Source organism: Grammomys surdaster, unplaced genomic scaffold (assembly GCF_004785775.1).
Source record: "Grammomys surdaster isolate TR1022 unplaced genomic scaffold, NIH_TR_1.0 125953, whole genome shotgun sequence".
NCBI classification, from domain to species: domain Eukaryota; kingdom Metazoa; phylum Chordata; class Mammalia; order Rodentia; family Muridae; genus Grammomys; species Grammomys surdaster.
In genome coordinates, this window is record NW_021620773.1 from 73,369 (window position 1) to 91,627 (window position 18,259).

The 18,259-nt window shown below is 39.9% G+C and overlaps 1 pseudogene; it reads right to left on the reverse strand.

Moving 5' to 3' along the window:
- Positions 1-4,202: 4,202 nt before the first annotated feature.
- Positions 4,203-4,630, reverse strand: LOC114609379 (annotated as a pseudogene).
- Between the last annotated feature and the right edge of the window lie 13,629 nt (positions 4,631-18,259).

Below are 18,259 nucleotides of genomic sequence, written 5' to 3' on the forward strand. Positions count from 1 at the left end.
TCTCTCTCTCTCTCTGTTCTCTCTCTCTCCCTCTCCCTCTCCCTCTCCCTCTCCCTCTCCCTCTCCCTCTCCCTCTCCCTCTCCCTCTCCCTCTCCCTCTCTCTCTCTCTCTCTCTCTCTCTCTCTCTCTCTCTCTCTGTGTGTGTGTGTGTGTGTGTGTGTCTGTGTGTCTGTGTGTCTGTGTGTGATGCCTGTGGACTAGGATGTAAGCGCTCAGCTACTGCTCTGGCACTATGTCCACATGCCCGCTGCCGGGATACTCAACATGATGCTTGTGAACTCACCTTCTGGAACTCCAAGTCCACACTAAACTATTTCTTCTATAAACTGTCTTGGTCATGGTGTTTTGTCACAGGAACTGAAAAGTAACGAATACAGCACAATGGAAGAGACGGAGTCAGGATTGTTCCCAAGGATTCAGGGTGACATAGTTCAAAAAAGAGTAGCGTGAGCAACAAAAAGAAATACCAAAATCTCCACAATATGGACACTAAAAATGTGCTCACTATAGCCAGATGTGCTGGTACATGCCTGTAGTCCCAGTCACAGGTGATAGAGGTGGGAAGACCAAGGCCAGCCTGGGCTACATGAGATGCTGTCTTAAAAAATAAAATTAAAAAGCTGATTATAGTGTTCCTTCTAAACTCCTTCTTGTTTAATGATTTTGATGTTTTGAAACAAGGCTTCACTCTGTATCCCGGACTGGCCTGGAACTCACTATGTCATGCAGAACAGTCTTGCACTTACAGCAATCCTCCTGCTTCTGCCTCCTGCATGCTGGGACTGCAGGTGTGAGCTGCTATATCTTGCTCATTTCTTTATTTGTTTATATTCCAAACCATATTTTTGATAGTATAGGGTATTTACATTTTATGGTTTGTATTTGTTTCTAGGTATGAATACATTTTTACAAGTCATACATTTTAAGACATGATTGCTCAAAGTTGAGGCATTACTAAGACTTAAAGTAGCTTAGCAATCTAAGTAAAGTTAATTTTTGAAACTTAAAACTCGACCTGAGGTGCTTCACATATAGAGGTGTTTCATTCTTAATGACTGTGAGGATTAAATTCAACACGATCCGTTGAGCCAGAAACGATAGGTCATGCCTGCATTCCCAGCATGCAGGAGGCAGAGGAGAAAGGTCACTAGCTCTAAGCCTTCACTGACCACAGAAAGACCCTACCTCAAAGGAAACAAAACAGATGCCATCCAAAAGCTAGCTTTGCTGCTGAAAAAGAAAAATATTTACTCTAACACAGTGATTCTCAACCTTACTAATGCTGTGACCCTTTAATACAGTTCCTCATGTTGTGGTGATCCACAACCATAAAATTATTTTTCTTGCTACTTCATAACTGTGATTTTGCTACTGTTATAAATCATGCTGTAAACACCTGTGTTTTCCAATGGTCTTAGGATAGCCCTGTGAAAGGGTCATTTAACCCTCCAAAAGAGTCATAATCCACAGGTTGAGAACTGCTATTCTAACATATATTTAAAGAAACAGTTTTCAGGGAAGCTGGACTGATAAGCTCAGCATTTAACAAAACTTGCTGCTCTTGCAGAGCGCCCAAGTTTGGTTTGCCGCACCCACGTGGTGGCTCACAAACATCTAGAACTCTAGTTCCAGAGAAACTGATGGTCTCTTTGGGCTGCTGCAGGCACCAAGTACATGTGTGGTACACAGACATATGTGCAAGCAAAACATATAAACATAAAACAAAATAAATACTTAAAAACTAGTTCACAAGTGAGGCAACTTTGAAAAGAAAATTTAAACGTATTTGTGTGATTGAAGGTAAGCAAATTTTGTCTTGTTTTTAACAACAATAAACAAGGACAGAACTTACAAGTGATCTAAGATTTGTTTTTTCCCTATAGATAAATTTTATTTTTTTAATTAGAAATTTGTTGATTTAAATGGCTAGTTTCCTGTAAGTTAGGAAGCGGCATAGATGGTTTCATACTGTTGGTCGTACTAAAGTTTCTGATTCCCAGTACACTCAGGGTGAATGGACTACAGAAGCAAATGGCCAGAGAGGACAGATGGACAGACAAAAGGTCAGTTAGTTAGTAAGAGGAAAACTCAAAGGGGGAGCCAGGGTCAGACAGCTTGAATCAGAGAGACAAGAAACTACAGATGAGTGTTTCCTGAGCAGACTTTGTACTATGAGCTTATTTCTTTCTCTTACTCGGTATGAAGATCCTGTGAAGTCTTATTTTTACGAGAATTGGAAATGGGAGGACAAAATAGCACTCCAAATACGAGAGTTGAAACTATAGTGTTACTTTTGAAGTTCAAAGTCAAGCCCCTTGCAACATTATGCAACAAGTGAGCTTGCTAGCACTGAGCTCCCAAGCACTGGCGGTGAGCTGGAATCCAGCGGGCCTTTCCTCTACAGGGCTGCAACCCCTTGTTGGATCAACAACTGGACTAGCAGAGGCATGATCGATGTGACAGGGCCACCTCCCTGCTGCACACCTATCCATCTACCGATGTTCCTGTGGAACTGGAAGTCAGGGGTGGAGTCCACTAATGACTCCCAGCGTTACAACTTCTAGTGCATCAGTTTAAGTGGGTGGAGGAGCAAAGAAAACTCAGACACACTGCAACAATTTGAAAAGAAGGAGTGGTTTCTGTTCTCTGGTTCCCCGAAGAACAAACAGTCTTCACAGGAAGGGATTCTTTGCTGCTTTTGGTTAAGAAGGATAGTTTTATCTGTCTTCATGTGAGCCTGATGCTCTTGCTTTTTCTTTATCCCATTGCATGCAGTAGTATATCTATAGCCAAAGGCTAGGGATGGGTTGTGTTGGGTAAAACTCTACACTGGTTCCAGGCAATACTTAGAGACGTGAATGGTTTTAAATGGCATTTCTCAGTCAGGCAAAAAAAAGACAGGTACCAGGAGATGCCTTTGAGTTCTAAATGACGAATGACACTTAAAACACACACACACACACACACACTGAAGATTGTTACTAGTTTCAAACAGTATTTTTGACAGTGATGAGGACTGAAGCCAGGACATTTATATGATGGATAAACACTCCAATATTGATCAACAACCACCAAGTAATATTTAAGAAACATTTGAGGAGGCTGGACAGATGGTTCTACTGTTAAGAACACAAACTGTTCTTCCCGAGGACCTGGGTTCAGTTCCCATCACATAATGGTTAACATAATGGTTAACAACTGCCCGTAACTACTTCCAGGGATCCAACACCCTCTTCTGGCCTCAGTAGCCACCACATGTATATAGTAGTGCACAGAACTACATGAAGGCAAAAGACCTGTACACGTAAATGAAAATAAAATATCACCCAAATAAAATTATTTTTAAAAGAAATATTTAAATATCTCCTAAAAAGTATATATGGAATATATGTGGAAATATTTTTATATGGAAATGTATATATGGTATTTTTCTTGTGATATAGATCTCACTCTAGCAAAACCTTTATATGAACACTTTAGTTACAGGTTTTTTTTAAAAAAGAATATTATTAAATACAAAAAATGAAATTTTTGAAGCTCTTGGTTCAGACCCTCTCTTAAATATACCTGTTTGTTTATTATTTCCTTTAATGGTCAAAAACTGTCCTGACCCTTGACGCTACTTGTGTGTTTATCATATCATTTTATCTTACTGTTCTCCTGAGAAAGTATATAGTTGAGTTCATCACAGTAGTTGTTTTAGTTTATTACACTGTTTATTTACTTTATTATAAAGGGGAGCAGTTGCCACAGTGTGCATACGGAAGTGAGGATAACTTGTAGAAGCTGGCTCTCTTTTTCCATCATGGGGGATTGAACTTAGGTCATCAGACTTGAAGTCAAATGCCTTTACCCACTGGGCTCCAGTAGTTTTATTACTAACGGTAAGAATGCGTGTGTTTGCAATACTTAAATATATATATATATATAAAAAGCAAAAACCTTGAATCTTTCTTCTCTCTTTAACTCTATCCCATAACACATTCCATACGAATAAATTAAATACCTTTCTACACCTTTCTCCATATTTATATCAATACATATAAAACTTCATTTTTTCTTATTGTTTACTCAATGTATAATTTTGTATTCTTTAGAAATTGCTTAATGAATTACTAGTATTTTCTGGAAATAGTTAACCTAATTGATAGAAATGTATCCTTCCTATTGTAGCTGACCTGTTCCAACGTTAACAGATTTTTTTTTTTCAGTTTTTGTGGTTTTATTTAAACACAAAACATGCATGCAAGCCATCTATTCATTTTCTTCGCGGCGTAGCCTGGCATTGGGATTGGTGACTCTGATGGCCAGCTGTGCTGCTCTTTTATGAGCAATCTCAGCACAGTAAGATTTGTTGCACATCAGCAGCACTTCCAGCTCCTTGACGTTGTGGACCAGAAACTTCTGGAAGCCGCTAGGAAGCATGTGCTTGGTTTTCTTGTTGCTCTCTTAACCAATGTCGGGCATCAAGATCTGGCCCTTGAATCTTCTCCGAACCCTGTTGTCAATGCCTCTGGGTTTCCGCCAGTTTCGCTTAATTTTCACATATCGGTCTGACTGGTGCCTGATGAACTTCTTGGTCCTCTTTTTGACAATCTTGGGCTTCACCAGAGGCCAGAGGGCAGCCATGATGCCGCTAAAGAGATGGCAGCCATCTCGCAGGCAGCGCTGAGGAAGAAGGAAGAGGCGGCGGCACGTAATGTATGATGGGACAGAGTCTTAGGTCCTGGCAGAGAAAAGGCCAGATATTTTGCTTTTAGTTTTTTAACACTATTTTGAAGATTACAATAGACATCCTTGTGGAGAGGGCTTCCACGCTGTTACTGCTTGCAGAAAGCTTCTCCGAAGTACTATCAGAGCACTAACATGTACTGCCAGGTCTCTCTCCAAAGTGTCTACCATTCCTTCTGGGAATGCACCTCTGGTACTTGTGATGATTTAAACGAGAAATGTCCCTCACAGGCTCAAACATTTGAACGCTTGGTCCCCAGTTGGTTTTGTGGTTTGGGAAGGCTTAGGAGGTGTGGCCTTGATGAAGGGAGAATGTCACTGGCTGAGAGCTTTGAAAGTTCATATAGGCTCTCCCTACATTTAGTTTACTCTCTTTCCTGCATGTGACGAATGAGTTGAGCTCTGAGCTTCCTGCTCTTGCTGCTGTGTGGATTGCTCGCTGCTATGCCTTCCTTCCCTGAGGAACTCTAATTTTTCTGGAATCATACACAAATTAATGTCTTTTTTTATTTTACATATCTTAAGTAAAATAAAAATAAGTCACTGTTGGTCACGATGTTTTATCGCAGCAACAGAAGAGTAGCTTAATAAAAGATCCAGTTGTTGTCATTTGCTATTTTTTTTGAGACGGAGTTTCCTCTTGAGTTGCTTGCACTGGCTCAAAACGCCTGCACTCAAATGCCTCCAATACACACCCGACTTCTGCGGCAGCTAGGATTAGAAGCCAACATACCACCACACCCAACACCACTTTACTTCGTCTTTCTCTAACTCTTAGGGATACTGAACACGCTTTCAAATGTCAAGTGTGTTAGTTTTGTTTGTTGATTTTTTTGTAGTTCTGTGCCGGCAACTGACAACTGAATGCGTGGCCTGAATGAATTAGAAAAGTGCTTTCCCATTGGACCCCTGCCATGCAGATTCACTCTGGAAAGTTCCATTGACTACGCTTCCCATCCAGGCCTGCCATCATGCTGAGGCTTCTCACTGTACACAGTCCTTGGTTCCTTGACTTCTTCTTTACTAAGATGTCACACATTCCTAAACTTTCTTCCTCTAGATGGAATTGTTCCCACTTCTGAGTTTCAATTTCTCCTAATGCCTTCTTTCTACTCTTGTTTCTTTCCCCCCAAATGTTCCTGGAACACCTATTAATTCAATTAACTTAGGTTTGCAATCCCATCTGTTCTCTCGTACACATTAACAATCTTCCCCAAATGAGACAATCAAAGCTTTTGGGAGGGATGCTTCTTTGGGATTGTGTGATATCTGAGTGGTCCTAGCCACTGTCTGGGAATATGGGAGTCATGCTGGGTTGTCATCAAGACTAAGAAGGCCTGGACAGCATTTAATGTTCAGACTTCTCAGAATGCATGTCCTCCAAAACCCAAGGTGTACAAAAAGAATGTTCCCCCAACAATGAAAGTGGAGTGTTCTTAATAATCCAATCAAAACAGGAAAGAAGTGTATAGCTCAGGGGCATAGACAGCATGAAGCCTACTACAACCCACTGTCTGAACTGGTCAACAGCACCTAGAACATTCTGGGCCTCCTCGTGTTAATCTTTCTGCCATACTCAAAGAAACCATTCTTTTCCTATCTTTTAACAAAGTCTAGTTAAGCATAAACACAATAACCACTGCAGTCCAGATTTGCTTAGAGCCACTGCGAGATTGGAAATGTTACAAGGAACTTCATCAAATCCAGGGTTATTTTCCAAAATATCGTAACTTAGATAGATCTTAAATAAATTATCACAGTTCATCAAAAATGCCTTCTTCTATTCCATACTCAGCCCAAAGAAACTTAAGGACCACCTTTTTCTTTCTGTTTTGTAAAGGATTGGGTAGAGTTTCAGCTGGACTTAAGCTATGATTTTGTATTAATCTTGGCAGGGTTTAATGAGGTGCTTATTCTCATAAGAAATGTATCAACATCAAAAACAAAAAAAAAACCCAGCAAACCTTGTAAGGGATCCTTTCCTCTTAACCCTCTCAAAGTTGGTAGAGCCATCTTTGCTGTCCTCTCAATGGCAGGAATAAATGCTGACCTCCATATGTCACGTCATCTCCCTGCCTCTCCCTGTGCCATCACTTCTTGTGCTTCCACTGTTTTCGATGACAAGTTGGGGATGGAAAAGCCTTTGTGTCTGTGCCTGGCTATTTCACTTAGCACAGTACATTAAGGGTTGGTTAACTCATGCTGAAGAATCATTTTCCTTTCAAGGGTGAATATTATAAATTCGATATATTTACCACATTCTGCTTACTCATTTACTAAGGGTCTCTCTTCCACATTTTAACTTTTCTGAATAGTGATGCTATCAACACAAGTATATACTTATCTCCTGAGACTTTGCCTCCTGTCACCCAAATGTAGAATTGCTGACTCAGACAAAACTTTATTCATTTATTTATATTTGGAGGAGCCTTCATATTGTCTCACACATTGGCTGAGCCACTTAATATTTCTCCACACATTTATCAGTAGCTTCTATTCTGATGTTATTCTTTTCACAGTAGCTGTGTTAAATTAAAAAGTGCTTGAGCCACGTTAGTTACCAAGAAGGTAGAAGAACTAACACAAAGGAAACGGGTAACAGAAGAAAGCGTAAAGATTTATAAGGTTCAGTCAAGGTGTGAGAATGTCTAACCTGTCCTGTCAAGGAAGTAAATTTTAAAGTCACAAGAGGAAGTGAAGCGAAGATAAATGCTTCCCAATGCTAGGTGTTGGGGAGGATAGGTAGGCTCCCTTGGTGAGCTAGCAGGCGGCATGGCTGAAGAAATACACCCAGTTCTACTTCTGCACTGCAAGCCAACGGCACTGTTTCCAGGACACGCAAGAACATGAGGAAATGCATGACCTAACAGTGTTTACACTTGAGAGTTTAGGTTACAAACCTCGGCACTTGACAACCCCGACGAGCTACATTTAACCACCCACCTAGGGAAAAGTGGAGAAAGATTTATTCAACCATACTTGGAAGAAGAACAAATAAAGGGTCCAGAAACTCCAGGTTAGACTTGCTCGTGTGTGTGTGTGTGTGTGTGTGTGTGTGTGTGTGTGTGTTAGGGTGGGGTGTGGGTACTGATAAGAGCTAGATATAAATAGAAGAACTGGCACAGGAGTATAATTAATCAGTCCCGGTCAAGATGTTGTCACATCCATCATTATACCAGCTTCAGTGAGAAGTTGTTATATTTGTTAGTCTTGTTTCTGCAGTATGATCTGCTCCAGGGAGTAGCCTGTTTCACTTCTTACCACTCTTTAGTTTGTACAGAATCCCAGTTTCCACACTGATATTTTTTTTTCCCTACATGTTTTGAACATCTCCACATCATTAGAATTCCATTCCGGACATTAAAAGGAGACCACCATTACAACTGAAGTGTCTGAACAAAGCAAACTTGGTTTGATGAGGTAGCCGTGCTTGGGAAGAACCAACATTGAGGCCGACGAGCATTTGCTTTTTAACTCTAACTCAGAGATATGAGGCTGGCTGTGTCGTTTCCCCCATTGGTTGGGGTCTGACCTCGCAATCTTATTTAGTTGGCTAATCTGAGAAGATTTGGAGGACTGAAAATGAAAGCAGAAGAGAAAGAGGTCACTTCTGCAAGGAGAAAAAGGTCACTACTCCAGGTCATCAAATTCCTAAAATAGAGTGGCAGGCCTTTGTGTAAACAAAGGTTTTCCTGGTGTTGATGAGTGAAACATTTATGTCAAACTCTTACAAGGTAGGGGAGATTAAAAAGATTTTAATTCCTTGCCCTAAAACACAAGTTGTAGAGTATTTGAGAGAAAAAGACTCCTATTTGCTATTTCTTCCAACACCATGAACATTTCTTCCACCTTGCTAACTTTCTCATGTATGACCTGGATTGATTTCCTTATTTCATCTATCTCCATCGCTGTTGGCTTGAGCCTTTAAAGATGGCAACCAGGACTCTGTCTCTCTAGTGTGCTGCTATTTTTGTGCTGTTGCTTTCAGTTATTGCAGAACTGGTGGCTTGTAGAGGTGACACAGTGGCTTGTCCTCTCACCCCTTTTTGTATGTGTTGGTTTTATGCATTCATTGATACAGATTTGTCTAGCACTTTTTAATTTTTTCATTTTTTTCCCTACTCCTTTTTTTATGTTTTATTTTATGTGAATCTTTTTGATGAGTTATCCACACCTGAGATTCTAATATCCACCACTATGTAAGGAGCATAGCTGACTACAGGGTAACAAAAACAACAACAGTAACAACAGAAACAACAACAAAAAGATTTGACAGCAATTCTGGTGCTGCCATGTGAAAGAAAGACAATTAAGACAAAGGATATAGGACACTGAAAAAAAAATAGTTGGATAAACAATTAGGACATAATCACTCCTAGGGGTGGTTAAGGAGAAGGTTTTATTGTAGATATGAGGGAGAGCACAGGCAGTCATCTGGAAGGGTTAAGTTTGAACTGAGCCAGTAAAATGAACCAGTCATGAAAGGAGAGATGAGGGTTGGGAGAAAGAGAAGAGAGGGAGGCAAGCTGACCAAGAGAGATACAGCCAGGAGCCAAGAAACCACGTACAACCAAAATGGCTGAATTATATAGGGAAAAGAAGCAGAAGCCCAGCCTCTGGGAGGCAGAAGTTTAGGGTAGAGACCTGGCTGACTTACTGAGCGGAGTCACAGGTATTGCATGATGCTGGAAGTGCTGGCCAGCATCTGCTCTCATATATTTATAGGCCCCACAGTTAGCCATTTGTCCCGGGTTTCTTTACTATCTAAAATAGTTTATTTTATTTATTTATTTATTTATTTTAGACCTAAGACTAATCCATGTGAAAACACAGCTCTTAACACAAAGGAGATAAGTAATAAGATAAGTAATTTATTTAGGACTAAATTTGAATCATCGTGGCCTGAGAACAGAAATTCAGCGCACCTCACCTTCCATGGTCCCAATATAGAAGCAGTTTCATGGAGTATTTATGATGAGGGAACAAAGGATGCTATAAATCAAGGTGTTTTAAAAATAAATTGGTGGAAACATCAGGGAGGCAAGTTACACTCAATGGTAAGAACTGCTGTAGGCCTTTGATACTCTCTGGCAATACTCTTAGCCCCCTGATTAGTATGAAACTGGGCTTTTACTAGGTTAATACATTCCAAAAAGGTTTTCATCTGTTTTTCAGGATATTCAGTCTTGGTTCTAGCAGGATGTTAGGTCAGATACAGAGAGGAAGCAAGGAATGGCTATTTAATACTCCAAAGATTACCCAAGTTAAACTATAATTAGGGTCTGCATTTGCAATACTCCATTCTCTCCAAGTTCTGATCAGCTAATCTCTACCGATGCACCTTTTGTGAATTCTCATTCACAGACTATTACTAACTAAGAAATAAAAATATTTATGGTGCTTTGAAACATGCCTGTGCTAGTACTCACATGAAAACAAGACCAACCTAGAACTCATGGAGATCTAGCTGCTTTCACGAACATTCCTGGCTACAGAAAAATATTTTCAACAAAATCATAGAAACAAGATTCTCAAGTTTCAAGAAATAGATATCTTCAAAGGTACAAGAAGCATACAAAACACCAAATAGGGCCAGAATAGAAATTTCTCACAACATATAAAATCCCAAACACCAAAGAACAAAAAAATGACATTAAAAGGTACAAGAAAAAGACCAAGTGACACATAAAGACAGGCCCATTATAATAATATCTGACTTTTCAATGGAGACTGAAATCCAGAAAGGCTTGGTTGGATATTGTACAAGCTTTGAGAGATCACAGAGGGCAGGCCAGACTATTATACCCAGAAAAACTACCAAATCAACAGAGATAGAAAAACATTTCAAGATGTAAACAAATTAAAGGAATTTACAGCCACCAATTCTGCCCCACAGAAGGCATTAGAAAAAAAAAGGTCAATCTGAAGGGAAAATAAACTACACACTAAGGCTCAAGAAATAAATCACCCCAGAAGAGTTAATCAAAAAAGGACGGAGATCCCCAAACCACAAGAACAAAATATCAAGAACCAATAAATACTGTTTGTTAATAACTCTTAATACCAACGGTCTCAAAACTCATTAAAAAGACACAGACTAACAGAATTAATTAAACAATAGGATCAGCTTTCTGCTGCATCCAAAAAACACACCTAACCTTCAAGGACAGATGCCACCTTATAGTTAAAGAGTAGAAACGGGTACTCCAATCAAATATACTCAAGAAGCAAATAGGTGTAGTTATTTTAATATTTGACAAAATAGACTTGAAATAAAAACTAATCAAAAGTGATAAGGGAGGACATGGCATACTTCATCAAACAACAAAAAAAATCCACCAAGAGGATATTATAATTCTAAACATTTATGCATCAAACACAAGTGCATCTAATTCCATAAAATAAACACTAGTAAATCTAAAATCACAACTGATTCTAACACTCTAACAATGGGTGAACTGATTATTCCGCTTGCACTACTAGACAAGTTATCTAGAAAAAAAATCTAAGAAACATAAATCAATTGGCCCTAACAGATATCTACAGGACATTACACCCAGAGACTAAAGACTGTATTTTCTTCTCAACATCTCATGGAACTTTCTCCAAAATTAACCATGTATTCGAACACAAAGCAAGTATTAAAAGCTATAAGAGAATTAAGATAACACCACACATCTTATCTGACCACCAAAGATTAAAACTGGACATCAGCAATAGAAACGGCAGAAAGTATACAATCCCATGCCTCAGATAGGTAACCCATTCCACCAATAAATCCTTCAGTGCTGGAAATGGGTTAAATCTTGTTGTATCATTTGCCAAAAGGGTCCCATAGACCTCCCCAGACATCACAAGCTATTGTGAAGGTTATTGGTTACGCTCCATACCCTGATGATAAAGCCCTATTACAAAGGACACCACTTCCTTATGTCATTTACCATGGAGAGATTGAGCTTGTGTCCAAATAGAAGTTTCACTCCTAGTGACTAGTATTCTTGGTCTTAGAAGTTACTTTGTATGTCACTGGAGGGAAAAAGTTATCTCCAGTATGCCCCAGCTACAAATCTTACAACAGAGACCTGCCTGCATGATGTACTAATGCAGTAATGGTACAATGTTATGGGAATTGCTAACCACTACTTTATTGGATTTCAGGTTCACCTCAAGAGATGGAACCCATACGTGACACGGATGATGTGGGCGAAAACCTGAGACTATATAGGTCATTGGCCTAGGGGGAAACTTATTACTACTATTCTGCAAAAGGAAAACAGTAATAAAATTACTCCTAATGACATATTTCTGTACCTGCATGTCAGGGTATTGCTTAACCTTCATCAAAGAAGCTTCTTCTTGAAGTATATGATAATTAACAAAGACACTCACAAATGCATGGTATGTGATATTTTCAGCAAAGTATCACAATAGAAAATGAGCACAATAATCAGAGATTTTCTACATATCAGTGATGAGTTTGCCAAGAAAGATTTTTTTTGGGGGGGGCATAAAGTTTTTCTTAATTCACATTTATATTAGCTTTAAAACTTTCAGAAATCAACTTTAAAAAGAGGTAAAAGACTTCTGTGGTGAAAACTTTAAGATACTAAAGAAGGAACCGGTAGACAATGACTCTATTACCAAAAGTAAGCTCTGGTGACACTATTCACAGAACTATAAAAGACAATCCGGAAATTCAAATAAACGCACAAAAGGTTTCAAATATCTCATGCAACCCTGATCAGAGTGAGCAATACCATGGGTATCATAATACCTAACTTCAAATTGTGTTCCAGAACCATCATAACAAGCAATGTAGGCATGGAGCTAGAAATGTAGACAATGGAATAAGGGCCCAGAAATGAACCCACACAGCGACAGCTACCTGATTTCAAAAAATAAATCCTTCAAAAATGTAACTTGGCAGAGAAAGCAGCCTCTTAGACAGACAGTGCTGGAGAAATGAGATTTCCACAGACAGAAGTACGGAACTAGCTCCCATCTCTCTTTCTGCACAAAAATCTATTGAAATGGAATTGATGGATCTTAATGTGTCTCCTTAAACTTTGAAAGCACTAGTTGCAAACAGGAAAAACCACTTGGAGACATAAGCAAGGATTTTCTGAATAGACCCCAATAGCTTGAGAAATGATCTCAAGAATAGATACATGGGACGGTATGAAATTTAAAAGCATCTCTCAGTGCAAAGAGCTGTGAAACGAGGCAGAATCTTTGTCAAATACAGAACAGACAGAAGATTCCCATCCAGGGTGTATAGGAAATGTAAAGGTAAACACTGCAAACTAAATTTCTCAATCAACAAATGACCTAGCTAACTAAATAAAATGGGTCTCAAAGGATTCCGACAGGGGTGAAACAGAATCTCAAAGTGGTTTTTTTAACTTTAAAAATGTATTTATCAACCGGGCAGTGGTGGCGCACCCCTTTAATCCCAGCACTTGGGAGGCAGAGGCAGGCAGATTTCTGAGTTTGAGGCCAGCCTGGTCTACAGAGTGAGTTCCAGGACAGCCCGGGCTATAGAGAAACCCTGTCTCGAAAAACCAAAAAAAAAAAAAAAAAAAAAACCTGTATTTATCATCATCATCATCTGTACATGCACATGCCAGGCACACATGTTCATGCTAATCATGTCAACATGCTTGTGCAGTAAATACCTATACATGCTTGATCAAGAATCCTCAAAGTAGTTTTAACTTTCACTTCCCTGGTGGCTAAGGAGGCTAATCACATTTTAAAGTATTTATTAGCATTTACATTTCACCTTCTAGGCCCATTTTATTTAGTTATCCAGGTCATTTGCTGATTGTAAATTTAGATTGTGGTGTTTTACATTTGCATTTCCTATACATCTTGTGTATTAATCTCCTGCCTGTTTTATTTCCATATTTTTATTGTTTTCTCTTATCCTTTTTCATTGATTGGGAATTTCACACGTGCATGTATGTTTTGATCAAATCCACCCCATTCCCTCCCCCGCCAACTCCTGCTCTGCCACCTTCCCCTTCCAATCTCATGAGGTCGGGTTTTTCAAACCCATTGAATCCACTTTGTGTTGTCTGTATGTGCAAGTTGTAGGAGCATGTGCTGGAGCACACATAGCCTCTCAGGTTCTGCCTTCCTGAAGAAAATGGCTTCTCCCTCTCCCTGTAGTTATCAACTACCAATAGCTCCCCAGATAACAACATTGTAACCTCCTCCCTCCTCCAAGCTGGAATGGCTTGGTCTTTTCCAGGTCTTGTATACTCTGCACAGCTGTGCAGCTGTGCTGGAAAGCAGTTTCTTTATAGTCACCCACTGCCTTGGGGTCTAATAGTCTTCCCACTCCCTGGATGAGATGATTCCATAGGCTAGGCAAGAGGAGTATGCTATATATATCCCTCAGTGAGGAAAGTAAGAAGTTAAGGAGCATCCCCTCTGGCTATAATGGAACCTATCGGTTGCAGACCTTTGCTAGGCTACCAGAGTATGTCAACACTGAAACCAAAACACAACTGTTTTTACAGTGGTGTTTCACTCAGACGGAGGTAGCTGGCCAGTTCTTATTAGTTTTTTGTTTTGATTTGTTTTGTTTTGTTTTGTTTTTTACATTTCAGTCTGCAATAACTTTAAGACAAAATAATCACTAGTACATCCTGGAATACTGCATACGTTACCTCAGTTAGGAATTTATACAGGTGTTCACAGTCTAGAATACTAGTGTGCACATGCACACACACATGTATATATTCTACAGGGCAAACTTTTTTTGGTCTGAATTTTACCTGTGATTTTTTTTATCCTCTGCCATATCCATCATAAATGGTCAGAAGGTAATAAAATCTCAGCTTATCCAAAGTATGCCTTCACAACCCATTAAAGCAGGGCAAATAAATACAATGGAGTAATTTTAGTAAAACTCTTTTAACCAGAAATAATAATTATAAACCACACACAAAAAATGAGGTTCTAGCATAAAATAGGGGAAGAAGCATATCAGTTTGTAGCAGCCTCTTGATCAGATCTGTGGATTCTGATCAGTTCACCATGACTCATTAGAAGGTTCCGGGTGTGTCCTGGTGTCACTCTGCATTTTATTTCCTCAGAGGCAAGCAAGGCAAGGAAGGTATTACTCATCCCAGCTCACAGGGAGATGTTTGGACTATCTAATTAGAAACTGTAAAGGGTCATTAAAACACACCATATAATTACTTTTGAATATACATCTTATCCTATGTAATTAAATGGAAAAAAGTAATTTGTTTTATTTTTCTAGTCATCTCTATTTATTTAAAAATTTTATTATTTTTACATATATGTATGTATATGTATGTATATATATACATATATATATGTATATATATATATATAATTTTAATTATCTATAACTTTCTATCTTTCTCTCATCCCTATCAATTAACCTTAATCTCCGCTAGTCCCTTTCCCAAGTTTATGACTTTTGGTTTTGCTTTGTGACAAATTTAGTTTAACTAGGGCCATCTGTGTCACCCCTGGATAGGACGTGTTCATTGGGGACTGATCCGGTCATCAGTGGGTGCACAAATAAAGCAACGATTGCCCTCATCTCTCCGCCTATCAGCTGTAAACAGTTAGTTGGATGCATAGGCGCATCCTCCCCCTTGCCTTCCTGTTTACCAGCCTGTTCCTTTGTAGTCCTGTAGATATTCAGGCATCCATGGATGCGGGGATGGCTGCGACAGGGCTGTACTCTGTCGAGAAGATGCCATTGTCCAGCCTTACTTCTTATCTCCCTGCGTTTACGTTCTTTCTGCTCCTCTTTTGCAATGTTCCCTAAACCTCAGAGAGGATGGCATAAATATCTTCTTCAGGGCTGGACACTCATCTGTCACTCAATCTTACCGCCTTGTGCAACCACAAGTTCCCACATTCCCACTATTTACCGGAAGGAAGAGCTTCTCTGATTAAGGATGAGACTCTATGGGTCTGAAGATCAGGTATGGTGGAGCACGCCTGTAATCCCAGCACTTTGCAGGCAACGACAGGCAGATCTCTGAGTTCAAGGCCAGTCTCGTTTACAGAGTGAGTTCCAGGCCAGAAAGCAAGAGAAGCCCACTTCCCCCAAATAATATTAATATAATAATAATAATAATAATAATAATAATAATAATAATAATAATATATGGCAGTTTGACGTTGCTGACTTAGCTACATAACAACATGAAGTCCCTCACCAGGGCCTTCGATCTCCCCTGACGTGGGCTTTTGACCAAGTTGACGGAATCATGCATGTGAAGTAGGTCTAAAATCCAATCCAAAAATAATTTGTGTCCTGGTTAGGTTTTTGTTTTGTTTTTTTGTCAACTTGATGCACGCTAGAGACATCTGAGAAAAAGAGGACTCCAATAGAGAAAAATGCCTCCACGAAACAGGCTTGGGGGCAAGCCTTTAGGGCTTTTCTTGATTCATGGTTGATATGGGAGGACCCAGCCCATTGTGAGCGGGCCCACTGCTGGGAAGATGGTCACCAAGTGTATGAGCAAGCAAACCGACAAACCAAGCAAGCCTGGGAAGTAAGCCAGTCAGCAGTACTCCTCCACTGTCTCTGCCTCTAGGTTCTTGCCCCAAGTTGCCCGCTTCAACTTTCCCTGGTGATGGGCTGTACCCTTTAAGCCAAATAAATCATTTCCTCCCCAAGTTGTTTTTGGTCATGGCGTTTGCCCCAGCAACAACAACTTAATTATTACAGATGGCTAACTATGTAAGAGTAATGACCCTATCTCACAAGTGGGCACATCTTGCCTGGCAGGTTTTTATGGAGGTTCATAGGATTCACAGCTGAGCAGGACCGCTGATGTCCTTTCTCCCAAGTAGCCTGTGTAGCATCCTCCAGCGCTATGTTTGCTTTCTATGCCAGTAGAAAGGCAGCTTCCAGATCAGTTCTAGCTTGTTTTATGGTATCTTCAGCAATAGAGTCTTTTCTAGTTTAGGGGTCGGGGGTTGGGGGGGGGGCAGAAATCCACAACAAATGGTGAGAAGCTATATTTTAAGGGGAGCCTCTGGAGCCTGCCTGACCGACAACTCATAAAGAGGTGTTACACACCTTAGCTAGGGCTGATATGGCTGTGATGAAACACCATGGCCAAAAGCAACTTGAGAAGGAAAGGGTGTATTTGACTTACAGATTCCAAGTCATAGTCCACTGATGGAAGCCAAGACAGGATCTCAAACAGGGTGGGAGCCTACAGGCAGGAGGTGATGCTGAGGCCACGGAGGCGTGCTGCTTACGAGCTTGCTCCTCAAGTCTTGCTGAGCCTGTAGCACCGCTCACAATGGACAGGCCCTCCCTCATTAATCACTAATTAATAAAATATCCTACAGCCTTGCTTACAGCCGGATCTCACGAAGGCATTTTCTCGATTGAGGCTCCCTCCCCTCAGATTCCTATAGATTTCATCAAGTTGACATAAAACTAGCCAGCACATACATATAAATGAGATTATTTAATAACCCATGGTTTCTGGGTGAAGTAGTTTTCCAGCCATGCACAATATCTCCCTTAAAATTATTTTAAAATAATAAATCATTTTTTAAAATGTTGTTACGAGCTTTCCACAGGGATTTGCCAGATTGTGTTTGTTTTAGTTAACCCTTCCCCCGTCTCTTCTACTCTCCCCCTTATTCTTGCTTAAACTTCTTCACTCACAGTACCCCTGTTTCTATTTTCATATTCCCTACATTCTAATACATTCCAATCTCTTAAGGCCCTATCCTAGTTTTTTGGCGTCTACACCCAATGTTAGGTATTTAAGGCTAGGATCCATGTAGCAAGAGAGAGAAAGCACTTGTTTTTTTTTCTGGGCCTGGGTTATTCTGCTCAATATACTTTTTCCAGTTCCATCTGCCTACCTGAAATGTTCATCTTTTAGCATCTGAATAAAGTTCCATTATGTGTATATACTCCCCATTTTCATTGTCCCTTCATTAGCCCATGGTCATTTAGGCTTGATCCATTTCCCATCTATTGGGACTAGGACGTCAATGAGCATGAATAAGCAAGTACCTCTGAAGTAGCATCCTTTGCATATATCTCCGGAAGGGAACAGGAGGGCCATGTGGCATGATTCTAGCTTGTGTTAAGTTGACAGCCAATGCTAACCATCACAAAGACCATGGTGCTAGTGCAAAACAGACACATAGGTCATTGGTACAGAACGGAAGATCCAGATTCAGATCCACGCAAATACAACCAACTGATTTTTGATAAAGATGCCAAAAAAAATCCATAGAAGCAAAAAGCATCTTCAACAAATGGTGTTGGGGAAACTGGATGTTTACATGTAGAATGAAACTGGACACTTAGTTCTCACCCTGCACAAAAATCAACTCTGAATGAAAAAAAAAGCCCTATTTAAAATCATAAACTCTAAAACTGCTAGAGGAAAAAGCAGGGAATATACTACAACTTATAGGAATAAGGGAAGACTAAATAAGACTCCTGTTGCTCAGGAAATAAGGCAACAACTGACAGACAAGATCTCATGAAACTAA